The 18,086-nt window shown below is 35.2% G+C and overlaps 1 long non-coding RNA gene across 1 annotated transcript in view; it reads left to right on the top strand.

Moving 5' to 3' along the window:
* LOC141519989 (uncharacterized) overlaps positions 1 to 15,040 on the top strand; it is a 145,841-nt gene extending 130,801 nt beyond the window's left edge. The window contains exon 3 of the long non-coding RNA XR_012477499.1: positions 14,897 to 15,040. This is a non-coding gene — a long non-coding RNA (uncharacterized LOC141519989). The remainder of the gene's footprint in view (positions 1 to 14,896) is intronic.
* Positions 15,041 to 18,086: the final 3,046 nt, after the last annotated feature.

Here is an 18,086-nt window from a genome sequence, read left to right as displayed (position 1 = left end):
CAGTAAAGCAGAAGAGAGAATGTACAAAGAATACAATGAAACCTGCCTGACCAGACTGTAAGGTTCATATTAGAGATATGGAGGAAATAAAGATGGGTAGTGAAGAGGGACTAGGTTTCAATGTAGGAACTGGAACTCAAGAAGTTTAATTTAGTCTAGGTTCCACTCAGATTGGACTGCCCTTCATTCTTTGCCATAAAACTTCACCTTTCTTATCTCTCCATTGTTTCTCATTCCCTCCTTCCTTCTTGAATTGAGTTGGCCTTCCTATACTTCCTCCAGCTATCTCATTCCTATGCTCAAGGTATGCTCATTGAAACCTTTCTTCTTTCAAGGTACAACTTATCTGAGAGGAAGTATAACATGGCAGATCATGCTTACTTTGGAGACCAAAGTCATGGGTTTAAATCCCATCCCAGACACTCAATATCTGTATGACCAGAAACAAATCATAACTCCTCTAAGACTTAATTTCTTCATCTTTAAAATGGAAATAATAGCAGTAATAACTTGCTTTGCAGAATTATCATAAAAATGATCTCAATTTAAAATTTTTTTCAACTAGCAAATTTTTGTTATTTTTCTTTCTCCCAAGCCCCTTCCTCCCAAATTGAGAACAAGAGAAGAACAAAACCCTTTCATTCACAAAATTGTAAATTTCCACATTGGCTATGTCAAAAAAATTATGTGTTTTGTTCTGCACCTATGAGTCTTCCATCTATCAGTAGGTGGGTAGCATGTTTCAAGACTAGTCCTTTGGAATTGTGGATGGTGATTACACTGATCTGAATTCATTATTTCCTCAAAGTTATTTATCTTTACCATATTAACATTATTGTATAAATTGCTATCTGGTTCATTTTTTTCTGCATTAATTTATTCAGAGAGATTTCTCTGGGAGTTATGGTACTGCAGTATCTTTGTATTCTATTTAAAAATTTTTCTGAAATAATCCCCTTTTTCATTTCTTTATATCACAATAATATTCAATCATTGTTATAAACCATGTTATAAACCGATTACTTTATTGAATTCAATGTATTTTTGTGCTTAAATCTGTGTTTTATTCTTCCATCTTTTGATGGAAGTAATGATGAGAGTAAATGTCATTTTAAGGTTCCCCATTCCCTCTTTGTTTTACTTGAATCCTTTTTTTTCCTGGTCACTTGAAGTATTTTTCCTCTGAATTGGAAGCTTTGGATTTGGTCTATAATGCTACTGGGAACTTCATTTTGGGTTTTCTTTCTTGAAACAATTTCTGGGTTCTTTTTTCACTTTGTCATCTAATTCTAAAAAACCTAGGCAGTTTTCGTTCAAAAATTTTCTTGAAATTATATTATCTCTCTCTTTTAATCATGCAATTCAGGTAGTCCCATAATTCTTGTTTATTTTCTCCTCAACATTTTTTTCTAGATAATTTACCTTTTTTTCTGAAAAACCTGACATGGTCTTTTATAGTTTTTAGTTTTAAAATTTGTTTTAATGTTTCTTTTTGGCTCATGCTGTCAGTGGCTTCTAGGTCCATTCTAAATTTCAGAGAGTTTATTTTTTGGACAAGGTTTTGTACCCCCTGTGCCAAGCTGTTAAGTCTCTTTCCAGATCTTTCATCCATAACTCCCATTTCATTTCCAATTTTTTCCTCTATTACTCTTATTCTATTTATTAAAAAAGTTTTAAACTCTTTTATAAATTCTTGCTTCATCTCTTCCAGGAATTTGTTTTGAACTGTCCAAATTATGTTTCTATTTGTGGCTCTGCTTGCAGATATTTTGGAGTCCTTTTTTTCTTTTGGTTTTGTTTCTCGAACAACCCTGTTACGACAAAAGTTCTTAATGTGATTCTTTTTTGCTTGTTCATTCTTCATGTCTATTTCTTGACTTCAAGTTTGATATAAGAGTTTGACTCTGTACACTTCATGAAGGAAGGGCTCCCAATTCAAGAGAATATATTTCAGTAAATCAGAAATAACCAATTCAACTATGGTGGTGTCATAGTAACAAGACTGAACAACTGCCAAGTTATGGGACCAGAGGACTTGGAGTAAAATATTCTGGGAGTAAAAGGAGCTAGGATTGAAACAAAAATAATACAGGGAAAAATGGATATTTGATGAAATAGAGGGTTTTCAAATATTTCTGATAAAACAACAGAGCCTGAAGAGAAATTTATCATTCAAACACAATAGAAATATATAAACATAAATATGATAGAGAAATCACAAGTGTTTCAATAAATTTGAATTGTTTACATTTCTGTATGGGAAGATGATACATATTACTCCCCCAAACCTTTATCATTATTAGGGTAGTTGAAAGGAGTTTGCATAAACAGAGGGCATGAATATAAGTAATTTGAGTTGGAATGCACTCCAAGAAAAAGGAGTGAAAAAGAGGAATGAGAGAATGGGGAAGGGAGAAAATTTTCTCAGATAAAAAATGTATGCAAAGAACATTTTAGTGGATGGAAAAATGGGAATGAATGAAGCTTGAATAGCAACCTCATCAACATTGTTCCAAAGAAGGAGGAATGTGTGTTTGTGTGTGTGTATGTGTGTGTGTATTCAGTTGTGTATAGAAATGTTACTTACCCAATTGAGAAATAGGAGTAGAAGAGGATAAGAGGAAAGGAAAGGGACATTAAAAGAGAAGGCAGATTAAAGTAGACCATGGTTAGATGCAACATAGAACTTTGAGGTGGAACAGAAAACAAAAAAGAAACAGCCTGAAAAATGGGATGGAGAGAAATACAGAGTTTGAATATATAACTATGAATGTGAATAGGCTGAGCTCACCCACAAACTGGAAATAGATGATAGAATGGATTAGAGATTAGAATCTAGCAATGTGCTTCTTAAAAAAGTCACACTTGAAACAGATACACACAGAATTAAAAGAACTGGAGAACAATCTATTGTACTTCAGCTGAAGTGCTTTTAGCTTTTTAGCACAGGAGTAAAAATTATGATCTCAGACAAAGCCAAAGCAACAAAGTTGTTGTTTACTTATGTCCAACTTTTTGTGACCCCATTGTGGATTTCTTGGCAAAGATCCTGGATTAAATGATTTGTTCAAGGCCAAACAACTAGAAAGTCTCTGACATTTGATTGAGCTCAGGTCTTCCTGACTCCAGGCCTAGTACTGTGTCATCTAACTGCTCCAAAACAAAAATAGACCTAATTAAAAGAGTTAATTAGGAAAACAGCAATATACTAAATGGTACTATAGACAATGAAGTAATATGAAAAATTTCTTCAGCAAATTTCTCTAATAAAGGCCTTACTTCTCAAATATATATACATATATATATATATATATATACACTAAAGAACTCTCAAATATATAATAATAAAACTCATTACCCAATTGATAAATGGTCAAATGATAAAAACAGTTTTTAATAGAAAAAATCAAAACTCTCTATAGTTATATGAAAAATAAATTCTCTAAATCACTCTTGATTCAAGAAATTAAAACAACTTTGAAACACAGCCTCACACCCATCATAAATAACAAATGCTAGAGGGAATGAGGGAAAATAAGTACACTAATGAATTATTGGTGAAATAGTGAACTAGTACAACCATTCTGGAGAACACTTTGGAACTAGACTTAAAGAGCTATTAAAATTGTGCATACTGTTTGATCCAACAATACCACTACTAAGTTTGTATCATGAGAGATCAAAGGAAAAGGAAAAGAACCTATATGTACAATTTTTAAAAAATAATAGTTCTTTTTTGTGGTGGCAAAGAATGGGAAATCAAGTGTATGTTCACAATTGGAAAATTGCTATGTTATGACATGATTGTGATGAAGTACTATTGTACTAAAAATGTCAAAGGAGGGAAAGACCTCTATGAAATGATGCCAAATGAAGTGAGAAAAACCACAAAATTGTTGTGCTCAGTAACAACTGTGACAGACTTGGCTACTCTGATCAGTAGAATGATAAAAGACAATTATAAAGGATTCATGAAAAATACTATCTACTTCAGAGAGAGAACTGATGAACACTGAGTGCAAATTGAAGCAAAATTGTCTCATTTTATTTTTCTTGATCTTTTAAAAATATATTATTATGGAAATATGTTTTACTTAACTTCTCATATGTTATTGATATATTGTTTGCCTTCCAAATGAGTGTAGAAGAGTTGCAAGAGAAGGAAAGGATCTGGAACTCAAAAATTTTTCAAAAGCTAAAATAAATAATAAAATAATTTTTAAAAAGAAAAAAAGGATTAGAACTAGTTTGGCAAATGACAGCAATTCTGTCAAATTGTATTAAGCAACATAACATTAGATTGTTCAGTAGGCATTTAATAAATCCTTGATGACTAAATAAATAACAATAAAGTAGTGCCCATCTCACTTTTCATTAAGCACAGAGCATTAGAGAATCATAGGTATTTACTAAAGACATTTTGAACTAGATAGGAAAGTCACTGTGTATTTTCAGGAGATCAGTGTACCTGGGGAATTAAATAGAAACAGAAGAGGGATGATGTAGTGCAACTTGTACATAGAAGGGGAAGGGGAAGGGGAAGTTGTGACATTTATGGCTTCTTTCCTTGAGCAACAAGGTCAGAGAAAAAATCTGTTTAAGGGGTGCTGCCCATAGAGGGAGGGGAAAGCAGAAAATTTATGATTGGAAAAATCAAAGTGTATCATGATGTTGGTTTTATATGAGCCACGGACAAAGTCCTACACAGAAGAGATTCCACTTAGAACACAAAAGAGAAGAAATAAGGAAAATAAGCATAATGAAAAAGAGAGTGGGGAGTCAGCAGGTTGGCAAGAAGTTTTCAACTGATTTTGGTCACTGGGATAAATTCCAAATTCATCCAACTCTGAAGATTCTTCATAATGGCTGAAACAACACTACATTAATTAACTGTTTAGAGGAAGAAAGGAGGATTGAGATGATGTCCTTATTCGTTTACAACTTTTTACTTCTTGAGAACACAGCCTGGGAGGAAGGTAGCCTACAGAAGAAATGAAGATTACTTAGACCAGAAATGAATGAATGAGCAAAGCAATGTATCTATCTATCCACCTTCAGCACAGAGCCTGCCTCGAGAACATCTGGTGGACAGTGGGAAAACTGGCAGGATGCCCTCCAGAATCCTTTCACCCCCTAGAAGGAAAGTCAAATCAGAAACAGGACAATGGAGGTGGCTGGCAGTAAATTCTCCCTATAGAGATATTGCTTTGGTTCAGTGGATTTAAAGTTTTCCATTTTTTCCCTTTTCCTTTCAAAATTACTGTTCCGTATGCTTCCTGCCACCAACCTCTCCCTCAGGAGCAAACTGTAATCATCTTGAAAGCTTGAGCTGGCTTAAAAAAAACAAGACTAACAAACCATCCCCTAGCCCTTGACTTTATAAAAAGGAGCACTGAATTTGGGGAGCATCCAGGCAATCTTAATCTGTTTTGAGGAAAAAGTCTGAACTTCTAAAGGCAAAAAAGGTCTTCTAGAGATCTTCCTTTCTTTTGACTTCTGTTCACAGTGACTATAGTGATAATTGAACATTTAGAGTAGTAGACTTGATTTATAGGACAACTTTTGCTGCTAGGTATAATCTGACCTTGGGTAAGTCATTCAACCTTTTTATTCCTCAGTTTCCTTACCTGTAAAATGAAAGAATTGGATCACATAGATTTCTCAAGTTTCCTTTCAGATCTAAATAATTCTTGCCAGATACTTATAATAAACTTCTAAGTATTTTAATTATTTTTATACTTGTTTACCTTATGTACCATTCTAACTTACTTCCTTTTTTGAAGAGAGGAGTAGTATCTTTCACTGCTTTATTAACTCACAGTACTCATCACAGGACCATACCTTTTCTGACAAAATCACCAGAGTTCTGATGATGGGCATCTCTTGACCTCAGTTTTCTCATTTGTAAAACTAGGGAGCTGGACTAGGGTTTCCAGAATCAAATACAAAGTTCCCTGTTTAGTCTTCAAAGCCTTTCATAAAAAGGCAATAAAATAAAAAACAAAACAAAACAAAGCCTTTCATAAAACAGGCACCATCTCTCCCCTTTTCCAATCTTCATAGATTTACTCTCTGTTATATATATTCTTCAGGTTAATGACACTGACCTCCTTGGTATTCCTTAATAAGGTTCTCTCTCTCTCTCTGCTCATTTTCTCTGGTTGTCTCATGCATGGAATACTCTTCCTCCTCATCTCTGCTTATAATGACTTCTTTCAAGCTTCCTTCCAAATCCCAACTAAAATCCTGTTTTCTACAAGAAGCCTTTCTAACCCTCCCTTCTTAATACTAATGCCTTTTTAAAAAGAAAATTGTATCCTATTTTTCTTGTATATAACTTGTTAGTAAACATTCCCCCCAATTAGATTATAAGATCCTTGAGGACAAGGACTATATTTTTCTTCTTTTTTTGTATCCTCTGGATTTAGCACAGTATCTGGCTTATAGTAGGTACCTAATAAATATTTATTGACTGACTTATTCTCTTAGTTTCAGATTCCTCATCTGTAAAATGGGGATTATAATAATATGGAGTTCCTGACCCATAGGGCTATTGGGAGGATCAAATGGGATAATATTTATAAAGCCTGACATAGATGTCAGGTCTTATTATTATATGTGGAAAATTAGTTCCTAATGCAAGATAGCACACTATTAATTATGTGCTGAGCTAATGGCCATCATTGCTTTGATAACTGCACAATCATGCATCCATGCATGGAGCACCAAGTGCTGTTTAACAGTGGTAGCTAAGTAACTGTGGTGGTTACAGTTTCCTGAATGATCACTACTTGAACTAAAATTACAACTTGGGAAAATTACTCTTTGAAAACCAAGAATAGAATTCATAATCCTTGGATTTCTCTTATGATGTTGGGGTCACAAATGGGAGTTTCATGCCCATGTCTCTACTTACTGTTCTGTTTCTGACAATGCTGCTCCCTTCTCTCTGACTCTGACCCCTTACCCTAGACAAGCATAAGGCCAAGGAACTAACTAAGGAAAAATGACAGAGTCTTCTTAGGGGAATCAGATGACCCACAGTAAGAAGGATTTGCTTCTGTTAGCAAAACAATGTCCAGAGGAATATGGGTCCTGTCTTTGAGAAATGAGCTGACTCCCAGCAGACACTACTATCACAGGCTCAGGCTGTCCCCCTGACCTTGTTAGGACAGACACTAATGCTCAACACTTAAGATTTCCATGTTTAATGAAGCTTGTTTGGATGTTTGATGGGGGTCAGTTCCAATAAGAGACTTATGGTAAGTGTTGTAGAATAATTTGGTTAAGTAAAACCTTTGGACTATAAAGGTTAATATGCAGGATTTTAATACCAGAAGGGACCATAGAAGCCACTCAAAACCACTGTGTATGGCTTCCCTGTACACCATACTCAACAAGTAGCCATCTGGCCTTGCAGGTAAGATGGTAGAGTTAGAGAGCCATGCCTGAAGTCAGGAAGCCCTAACTTCAAATCCAAACTCATATACTTACTAGCTATGTGACCCTCGGTAATTTGCTTAACTTTTATCTGCCTGGTTTCCTCACCCCCAAAATGGGATAGTAACAGTACTTACCTCCCAAAGGTATTGTGAGGATAAAGGATAAAATGAGATATTTATAGATGGGATAATGGATAGAGTTCTGGATTTGGAGTCAGGAAGGCTGATTTTCATGAATTCAAATCTGGCCTCAGTCACTTACTAACTGTGTTACCTTGGACAAGTCACTTAACCCTGTTTGACTCAATTTTCTCATCTGTAAATGAGCTGAAGAAGGAAATGGCAAACCACCCAGTCTCTCTGACAAGTAAGTCCCACAGGGGATCACGAAGAGTCAGATTTGACTTGAAAACAACTGAACTAGAAACAATGTCTTCTGTTACTTCCACCTCCTATTATTGATTCTGCTTTCTGGTATCAAATAGAACAACTATATGACAGCCTTTAAATATTTGAAGACAGATGTCATGTGTGGTCTCTGTGACCATAGTGCTATCTGAGAACCAGTAATTATGGACAAGATCATAACCAGAAGGTTAGTATCCAGGTGTAAAGCCTAAAAGAGTCCTTGGAAATTATTAGATTCAACCTTTTCATTTTACCAAAGAGGAACATAAAGCTCAGAGAGACCAAGTTACTTGTCCAAGGTCACACAGCTAGTTCTTGAATTGGGATTAGAAAGTAGCCTTCCTTGCTCTAAAACTATCTCCAAAGGAAAGAAGCCTCACTCTACACTGCATTCAGTGTCAGCATCCTGTTTCCCAGTCTGACCTATTCTATTTATTTCATGTAGTCTTTTCTTTTTTACATAGTATACCTTGATGGTTATAAATTTTTATTCTATGTGATAGCATCTCATGAAAGCACTGACAGAGAACATAGACCTCACTGACATGTGCACTCCAGAAATAGGTATGGGGTATCTCCAGAAATAGAATGGGTGGAGGGACAACATCTTACAATATTAGGATAATGAGTTTTTGCTATTCTCTGGAATCAAGAAGTGTTTTTCTTTTTAACATATATTATTGAGAACTAGGACTGCCTTTTGTCTCTGTAGTATTAGTACTTAGCACAAAGTTGATGTTTATTACAAACTTTTTGGTTGACTGAAAAAAATTATGACTTCTTTCAAAATGCATATTTGTATCTATATGTATACATAACATATTTGTGATGCCATATTTGGCTTACAAATAGCTTACATGCATTCCGAGCTGTTTCTCCAGAAAGAGCAGTGATTTACTGATCAGTCAACTTTATCCATTTTATCACCAATTTTCAAGGCCCTCTTTGGATAGAGAGAAAAACTAAGCTAACTTGAAACAAATAATTATACTGTATAACCTGTGTCCTTGGTTGCATAGGTCTTGTTTTAAATATTTATAAGACCAGTCACAGGCAATTGTGGGGCAATGACTAGTGATTTCCCTTGCTCTGAGTGTTGCTAGTTGGGATTTGTCTAAGGCATAGGCAAGGGAGGAGGAAAGAGATTTAAGAAGAGCGGTAGCTTGGCATGATGGGAATTACCCTGAACTTATTAAGAGACTGTCCCAGGCTCAGGTTTTCCACTGATTCACTTTTTGACTTTGGTTAAGTCACTTCCCTTATCTGGACCTCAATCTCTTATTTATTAGAATAGTCATGTAGTCATGCAGTATGTAGTTATACTACATGGTCTCTAAAGTCTGATTCATAGTCAAAGCAAAGGGCTGAAACAAGATGTTTGATGGGGGAGGAGGAAAGGGAAGATAGAGGATGATTATCAGGTATGATTATCTGCTCCATTATTATTACTAGCATCATCATTGTCTTCTATTAGTACAACATTTCTTGGTTATTTATATTGTTGCCCAGCAGTGATACCAGTGTGAAGATTCTTTTCTTCATAGACAGGAACTAAGAGCAAGTGCAGATGACTCAATTCAGAAAAAGAGTGATAGGCTATATCTGAAACCATATTGCTTATCCCAATTGTAACAAAGAGATGAAGGCAACAATATCATTTCTGTCATTTTTCATTTTGACTTTTCCTCATTGGAGATGAAGCTCTACCTTTTTAAGTTCTTTTCCTTAAGGGTGTCTTATATCTATAATATGGTTCCTCCTCCACCACTATGTCATCTGATTAAGGCAGATCAGTTCCCCTTATATACTTTACCAGTCCTTCCATCTGGGTAATTCTAAACTTGAGGATTAGCTACAATGGTAGAATTATGGAACAGGCTTCAGACCTACATGAAGCCATTCTCTGGAAGATGTTTTACTCGTAGTTCATTAAAGCTGTATTAGTGCTGTTTGTACTAATTGAAACTGGTGATCAACCTCACACATTGGGAAAATGGCTGAGTAGGGCAATAACCTGAGAGAATGAGATTTCTGACTGATATCTAGTGACTTATCACTTGCTCTGGTGTCCTTATTCAAAGACTTAATTATCCTCTGTTTATGAGCAATGACCAGCCAAATGATTTAGGGCCCCATGCCTAAAGTCCTTAGTAAATTCTGTGTTGGCAACCCCTAAAAACTATTCATTTCCATTTGGAAGTTCCATGGTTAGGGAACTTCTTCCTATTAAAAGCATCACCCAAATAAGTATAACTTTTCCTAGTTTTTCAATCAAGAAGACTATCTGCATTAGATGGGTGAAAAAAATTGCAGAATTGCATCCTAAAATACCAGTTGTCCCTCCCTCCAGAACATTAAAGCTTCCCCCTCAAAATGTATAGGGCTATGCCTATGGAGAATAGTGGAAGAACTATTATGAGATATTTATGTGTGCCAAATACTGCAGTTAATTCAATATTCTTGAGGTCTGTGTCTATAGCTGCTGTAACCCCTCTTTTCACCCCAAATTCTATAACATACCTACCCAACTATCCAATGAGGAAAAAATATGGCTCTGGTTTTTCAGGTATTTCAAATTGCAAGAAATCAATGACCCAATAGGTTTGCCTTGGTGTGTCAGGAAGACATAGATTCAAGTTCTAAATTTGATGTGTGCTAGCTTTTTACCAGGAACCATGTTTAAATATCCTGGGCAAATCATTTAACTTCACAATGACCCAGATAACCTATTAGCTGTAGAAAAGGTACCTATATGCATTTGTAGAAGATGTTTTTCACTGAGAGTTCCCTGAACCTATGAAATCATAGACCATATCCAAAATACACTGTTACCTTCCCACCAAAGAGAGGGGAAGGTGGGAACTATCAAGTTGCTTGGTGTTTTGATATGGCTTGGAGATAACCATCTGCATGAATAAGAACTCACAAGTTTCCTATAAACAGCACTGTTCTGATATTACAGTGTTATCATTGATTCCCTATATAGGTCCACATAAGAAAGATTTAGACATTCATTGTTACTCTAAACATCCCACATATCACAGTTATTATGCACTTCTTCTATGTATTCTTTGATACTTTCATGATGCGTGCCACATAACTCAATGACTGATCATCTGCTTTTCATTCCATAAAATGAATGAAAAGCATTTAGTCTTTCCATTATATAAAACCTTCATATAATATAATAAGTAGTTTGTATTCAACTTGAGTGTAATCTTTATATATTTATGTAATGGGGCTCTAGTCAGTGAGAGTCCTATCTTCAGAATATGCATAAGAGTTTGGGTAGCCTGCTTCCAGAAAGACATGATTATAGATTGGAATAGAGAATTCTGAACAAAATGAGGTGAAGCTATGTACCACCATAAGACCCTTGCTGATTTAGTTCCACAGAGTCTGAAAAAGAGACACATGGAGAGAGAAGCACCAGATATGTATCTCCTAAACATGATACAGATTTCCATTCTGCCTCCCTGGAGACTACTAGAATGGACCTGCATAGGTGAAATTGGGTTTACTCTCTGTTTCTTAGCAAATATTTTGAAGTGGTTTTCCATTTCCTTCTCTAGCTCATTTTTTAGAGTAGGGCAATTAAAGTAAATAAGTTTCAATGACTTGTCCAAGGTCCCACAGCTAGTATCTGAGTTCAAATTTGAACTCGGAAAGATGGGTATTTTTGACTCCAGGCTCAGCACTCGTATCCATTGTGTCACCTAGCTGCTCAAAGCATCTTAATATACTGACATCATTGTTGGGTCTTTTTGGAGCATTATAGGCAAGGACAGGAAGATATCTCTGAATCTTTCTAGAGAAGAAGAAAAAAGACAAAATGAATGAGCACATATGGACAATGGCATCCACATCTAGAGAAAAAACTACGGAGTCTGAATGCAGAGCTAAGCATAATATATTCATTTTTTAAAAACTTCTTTTATGTGTTTTGCTTTCTTTCTCATGGTTTTTCCTCCCCCCCTTAGTTCTAATTCCTTTTTCAAAGCATGGCTAATATGGAAAATATGTTAAATATGATTGTACATTCACAAATTTTACTAGATTATTCACTGCCCTGGGGAGGGAGTGCAGAAGGGAGAGAGAGAGAGAGAGAGAGAGAGAGAGAGAGAGAGAGAGAGAGAGAGAGAGAGAGAGAGAGATAGAAAAATGCGGAACTCAAACTTGCAAATGAATGAATGTTGAAAACTACCTTTGTATGTAATTGGAAAATTAAAGTTATTAGAATAAACAACAATAAATGGATGAACGCACACACACACACACACACACACACACACACACACACACACACATAGAAAGCCCCCAAAATGCATGTCTATACATATTGGTTGGTGGTTCTTGTCCTTTGTTATTGAAGAAAATCAAAATTACCTCATTATGTTAGAAACTAATTAAGGTCTGTTCAGCTGTGACTGATCAGACCAAAATGAGCTCAGAATGCACTACCACAGGTTGGGCACAAATAATCCACATGAAAACCTGGGATGGTTACTCTGAACTTAGTTTCTCAGATTTCCTTCAAACTGCTTTAATTCTGCCTTGTTCATAGACTACAGCACTTTCTCTGATGAAGGCCCACCATATTGGATGGTCCTATGTTAGTGTCTCCCATGCTGCACAATCAATTCCAAAGTTCTTATGAGAGACCTTCAGGGTGTCCCTGTATCGTTTCTTCTGTTCCCCAACCCCCCTGAGCATTTGTCCTGTGTGAATTCTACATAAAATAGTCTTTTTGACAAGTGTTTGGTATTCAAACAACATGGTCAGTCCATTGTAGTTGTGCTCTCTGTAGTAATGTTTGAATGCTTGGCAGTTTAGCTTGAAAAAAGGATCTCAGTGTCTTATATCTTTTCCTACAAGGTGATCTTCAGAATCTTCTAAGATAATTTAAATGGAAATGATTCAGTTTCCTGTTGTGGCTCTGGTAGACTATCCAGGTTTCACAGGCATACAACAATGAAGTCAGCACAACGACTCTGTAGACCTTTAGTTTGGTAGTCAGTCTAACATCTTTTCTCTCCCATACTTTCTTTTGGAGCCTGCCAAATACTGCACTAGCTCTGGTAATGCATGTGTCAAACTCATTGTCAATGTATACCTCCCTGGAAAGGACACTGCCAAGTTATATGAACTGGTCCATGGAACTCATAATCAGTGCTTCCATATATGGATGCCTGTGTTTCCTTGGTAATAATTTTAAGGTCAAAATTAGCAAAAGCAGCAAACATCTGTAAATATCTAAAAAGAGACATATCACACACACATAACTCTACATGGACACACACATTCATTCACATTCTGCTACTGTATGCAAATAGCACTGTGTTATTTGCTCAATTTTGATGATTGTTTCCACTTTGAATAAAAGAAATTATAAAGTGTCTTTCTTTGAGAAACCAAATTGTTAAGCAAGTGACTCAATTGAGCGATTCTCTAGGCATTGGAGATGATGAGACCTTGTCAATGTCATAATCTATTCTTGGAATCATCTTAAGAATCTTGTCTGGAAAACATTTTGCTATTGAAGATCTGATCATTAGGGGCTTTGGAGTCAAGTTTATTTTGGATGGTTCAGTTGTGTTATGGAGTTAGAGAGCTGGTTTAAACCAGAGAGCTGATTATTAAATTTCCACTGTAAGCATTCACACCTTGAGATTCAGCACATGTTACATACCAGAGTGATTTATTATGCTGTTGACTGTCTACAAAGTGTTAATTAAATAGGTTAAACTTTTTTAAAGTATGACCACATGTATAAAAAAATTAAGGAGGACTGGTTGGTAAACATTTATCAGCATACCCCTTGGGGTTCCTGACTTGCCAAAGCTACTTTTTTTCAGGCAGGGATAGCATTACCATTAGAAATAATAGGGCTTTACCTTGAGTATAATTTCAGGGAATCTTGTGGAAGGCACAACCATCCTGGAAAATGTCCTCTGCTTAAGGTTATCTGAAATGTCACTATTATCCATTTAATTGAAGACTTTAATATAAACCTACCTAGCAAATTTAAGAATGTAAGATTTTAAGATATTTTTGATTGGTCGTATGTTTTGTTCACTAACACAAATTTATTAAATACCTATTATATGTCGAGACATTTTGCTTTTCATTGAGGTGACAAAGTAGAATTTTTTTTTCAAAAAGAAAGAAAATAAAACAACTCTATCTTACTGTGAAGGACTTTGATCCTGAGGGTAGAAAGATGATGCTTATAGAGCTATGGAAGGACAAACTAGACAAATTTCCAGGGGAAGGGAGAATCCAAATTGATTTCTTTAGGACATAGCACTGGAGGGCAAATGAACCCTTAGGGAAGTAAGGAATTCAAAGAGAATATTAAGTGTATTCCAAATATAGCATAGACAAAGGCACAGAAATGAAAGGGAATATTGCGTATGGGGAAATGACATGTAAACCATTTGGTTAAAAGAAATGTATAATAAAACCAGAAATTGAAGCAATTTGAATGATAATTCAAAATATTTTTTCAGATAGGAAGAAAATGGAAGGAATGGATTTCTAAGAAGGAAGAGATATTGCTTGAATTGTTTAAAATTTTGTTGTGCAGTGGGTGATCAGGGTCTTCTTAATGGTAACTTTAGTGGAGAAGCCAGAAGTAAAGTGAATCAGGAGTTTCTTAAAGGTGGCATTGTCCATTGTAGAACTGAAGACCTGCTAGGGGGATTTGTATCTTCTCTATTGGGTTGCAGAAGCAAAAATCTTTAAATATGTAGATGGTATAGTCTCTGATTCTTCCTTTTACCAACACAGATTCAGAAAGGGCAGAAAAGTAGGTCTCTGAGAAGAGGTGGAGAGCAAAGGTTGGTGAGCTCAGGTAGTGAGCAGATGCATTAGTATAATAGCCCTTCTAAAATTAATGGGGCTTTTAATCTCTGAAGAACACTTAAGCACTCATGTGATTTGGAAAAAAAGTAGAGGTGCAGGAACCTGTCTCCCACTTATGCAAAAACCCCATTTTGTAAAACAATCTCCTTTTATCTCTATTTTTCTCCTTTTCCTCATCACAGGTCAACAGACTATGGCACTACCTATGAGAAACTGAATGACAAAGTGGGACTCAAGACTGTCCTTAGTTACCTTTATGTCAATCCTACCAACAAAAGGAAGGTAAGCTAAGGTCTCCTTCAGATTCTAGAAACTAGAGAACTATCTGGTACCTTCCTTTCTAGCTCAGGTTTCATTCTATCTTTTTCAGAGTGAAAAGGCTTGCTAATTTGGGTTAGTAAGATTGGAACAACATTTACCAACAGACAACTCCCTGTTTCCCGGTGTTACAGTTTCTATTCTGAATCATAGCTATCCTTTATTTCTTTTTCTTTCCTCCTGATGCAACAATCAAGAAACTGAATACATTTGCATACAGTCAAGTTTCACTAAGTTGGGTCAACTGGGAGGAGGCCAGTTTGGACTTGTAACAAAACTAAGTGATGTAATTTTTTAAATTAAATATGCATTTTAATTATTTCTAAGTATACACAGTCAAGCCTATTAAGTGCCTATATGTGCCAGGAAATGAATGCAGTTCTAGGGATACAAAAAGAGACAAGACAAAGTCTTTGTGCTCAAGGAGCTCATGCCTTTGATTCAAGGGCCCATAAAAATATTGCTAAATAGAGATTTTTGATGGATCAACATAATACGTGGGAAAAGTTTTTATTTACAATCTCATTTCTTGAGCTAAATAGAGATTTTTGGTGGATCTACATAATACATGGAAAAAATTTTTATTTACAATCTCATTTATTGAGCCATGGGGTTTTCTTCTATGGAAGTATGTTAGATTCCCCTTTTGTTGTTTAGTCTTTTCAGTTATGTCCAAATCTGTGACTCCATTTGAGGTTTTCTTGGCAAAGTGGTTTGCCATTTCATTCTCCAGTTCATTTGATAGAAGAAAAAATGAGGCAAAATGGGTTGTGACTTGTGACTAGCTATTAAGTGTCTGAGGCTGGATTTGAACTCAGATCTTATTGACTCCAGACTTAGTACTCTATCTACTCTACTGTCTAAATATGTCCCCTATAATTTATTTTTCATAAAAAACAACAAGGCCTTTCTTTAAAGATGTAGATACATGCAAGCTAAGTGCTATCTAAATTAACATTTGTTTTGAATCAGAATAATAATAATAATAATAATAATAATAATAATAATAATAATTCAAGTTTATTGTAGTATTTTATGGTCTGCAAGGCAAATGTCTCACAGAAATGCTTTAAAGTACAATTTCAAGCAGAAGTCTCATTCTTAAGTTATGAAAACTGAAACTCAGATTACTATTTGCCCACAGCCATATAGCTAGAAAATTCAAAACTAGGACTTGTACTCTAGCCTTTCAACTCTAAGTAGAATAATTTTTCTACCCTACAATGAGTGAGTATTAATCACAGTGTAACATAGACCATTCCATGAAACATGATTTGAGTTGCATTTCCTCATTCCAATGAACTATATACTGTACTGGCTCAAAACATAGGTATATTGAAAATGATGGAGCTCTCACCATGTACTGGTTCAGTCAACTTAGGGATAATTTCATCATAGTAAAGTATTTTCAGTGTGGACATTCTGCGCAGGCAAAATTAGGTAGCATGTTTGTCATCTTCCAAAGGCAGAAGTGTTAAACTAGCAGACAGGATTGGTTGAGGTTAGAAAGGACAACTCACATGAGAAGAGTTTATGTTCTTCCTCAGTTGCTAAAGTACAAAAGTGTATTTGTGTCAGTCACTCATTATAAAAAATATGATAAATCTGATAGGGCATTCTTGATATATGCATTTAAGACTGCTTAGTTACCCAAACCTTTGTCCATTATTTTCCTTTTCTCCTTGTCTCTGTTGCTGACTTTCAGTACCTGAAGTTATCATTATTTTGAGGACCAAGTGTAATGTTATTGCTGGGTTCATGAGATCTAATTATCATTAGGTACCTTAATAGGTGTCAGCATTATTGCATCCATATGATATCCATTGCATCAGCTGAATACTCTCATCTTCATGCCAGGGTCATGGTTCAGAATAATAGAAAATTAAAAACATCAAATTGAAAACATTCTCTTCTTTTATAGTGGGTTAATTTTTATCTTTTTGATTTTATTTTTACTAAATAAATTTCAGTCATTTTCATTTCTCCCCAGGATGCTTTAAATCAGCAATTATGAAATCCTAGCATTTTATAGCTAGAAGGTCATTTAGATATCATCTAGTCCATGTCTGTCATTTTTGCAGAGGAAACTGAGATTTAATGAGGTGAAATGACTTGCTTTAGCCTTGTTGTGAATTAGTGGTAGAGCTGTAAGTCCAATCAAAGTCTCCTGCCTCCCAGTATTATTTCCATCACAGCATACTAAGCTGAGATCCAAATACAATGAAAGTGGTCTCATACATTGGGAACTATGTGAGAGAACTGTGCACTTTGAGAAGTGAAAAGATGTGGAGTTTGAAAATAAAATGGAAATCATTAAATATATATTTCTATCAGGCACTGTTTAATTGTTTTTATCAGGTTATGTGCCAAACAATAGATAGAAAAAGACAGAAAACCTGAATATTATGTGTATGCTTTGAAACATTATAAATATAAATATATATATATGTATATATATATATATATATAATTAGATTCATTAGAGGGATACAACATAAACACAGATAAATAAATACAAAATTCATTGAGGAAAAGGACATTAACAATTGGAATGTCAGGAAAAGATTTTCATGGAAGGGTCATCTAATAGGAAGTGAGAAGGGGGTATATTTCAGAATCTTGGGGTTTCCTATATAAATTGCAGACATAGAAAATCTAGTATGAGGAATCACCTGGTAGATGACTTTAGTTAGAATCCAGAGTTCCTAAAGAGGAGTAAAATGCAATATTTACAATTACAATATTTTTGTTAACTTTTGAGGTATAATTTTCTTTTTAATCATGGAGTCAGAAAACATTTTAGAAGCTTGAAAAACTAGTAGAGATGAGAAAATTGCAGCAATAAGTTTACGCAATTCTTTCTAGGGGGTTGACTGTTAGAGAGAGGACCATTATAGGAAGCTATCTTAAGGGGATGATAGAGTTAAATAATTATTTCTTAAAGAATATAAACATGGTATATTTATGGGCAGAAAAGAAGGATCCAATAGATAAAGTTGATATTGAAGAGGAAAGAGAGGAGTGATCTAAGGTATAAATTTACCATGGCAATGG

Source organism: Macrotis lagotis, chromosome 4 (assembly GCF_037893015.1).
Source record: "Macrotis lagotis isolate mMagLag1 chromosome 4, bilby.v1.9.chrom.fasta, whole genome shotgun sequence".
Taxonomy (NCBI): domain Eukaryota; kingdom Metazoa; phylum Chordata; class Mammalia; order Peramelemorphia; family Peramelidae; genus Macrotis; species Macrotis lagotis.
Note: the sequence above shows the minus strand (reverse complement) of the source record. Positions and strands in the feature narration are given on the sequence as shown.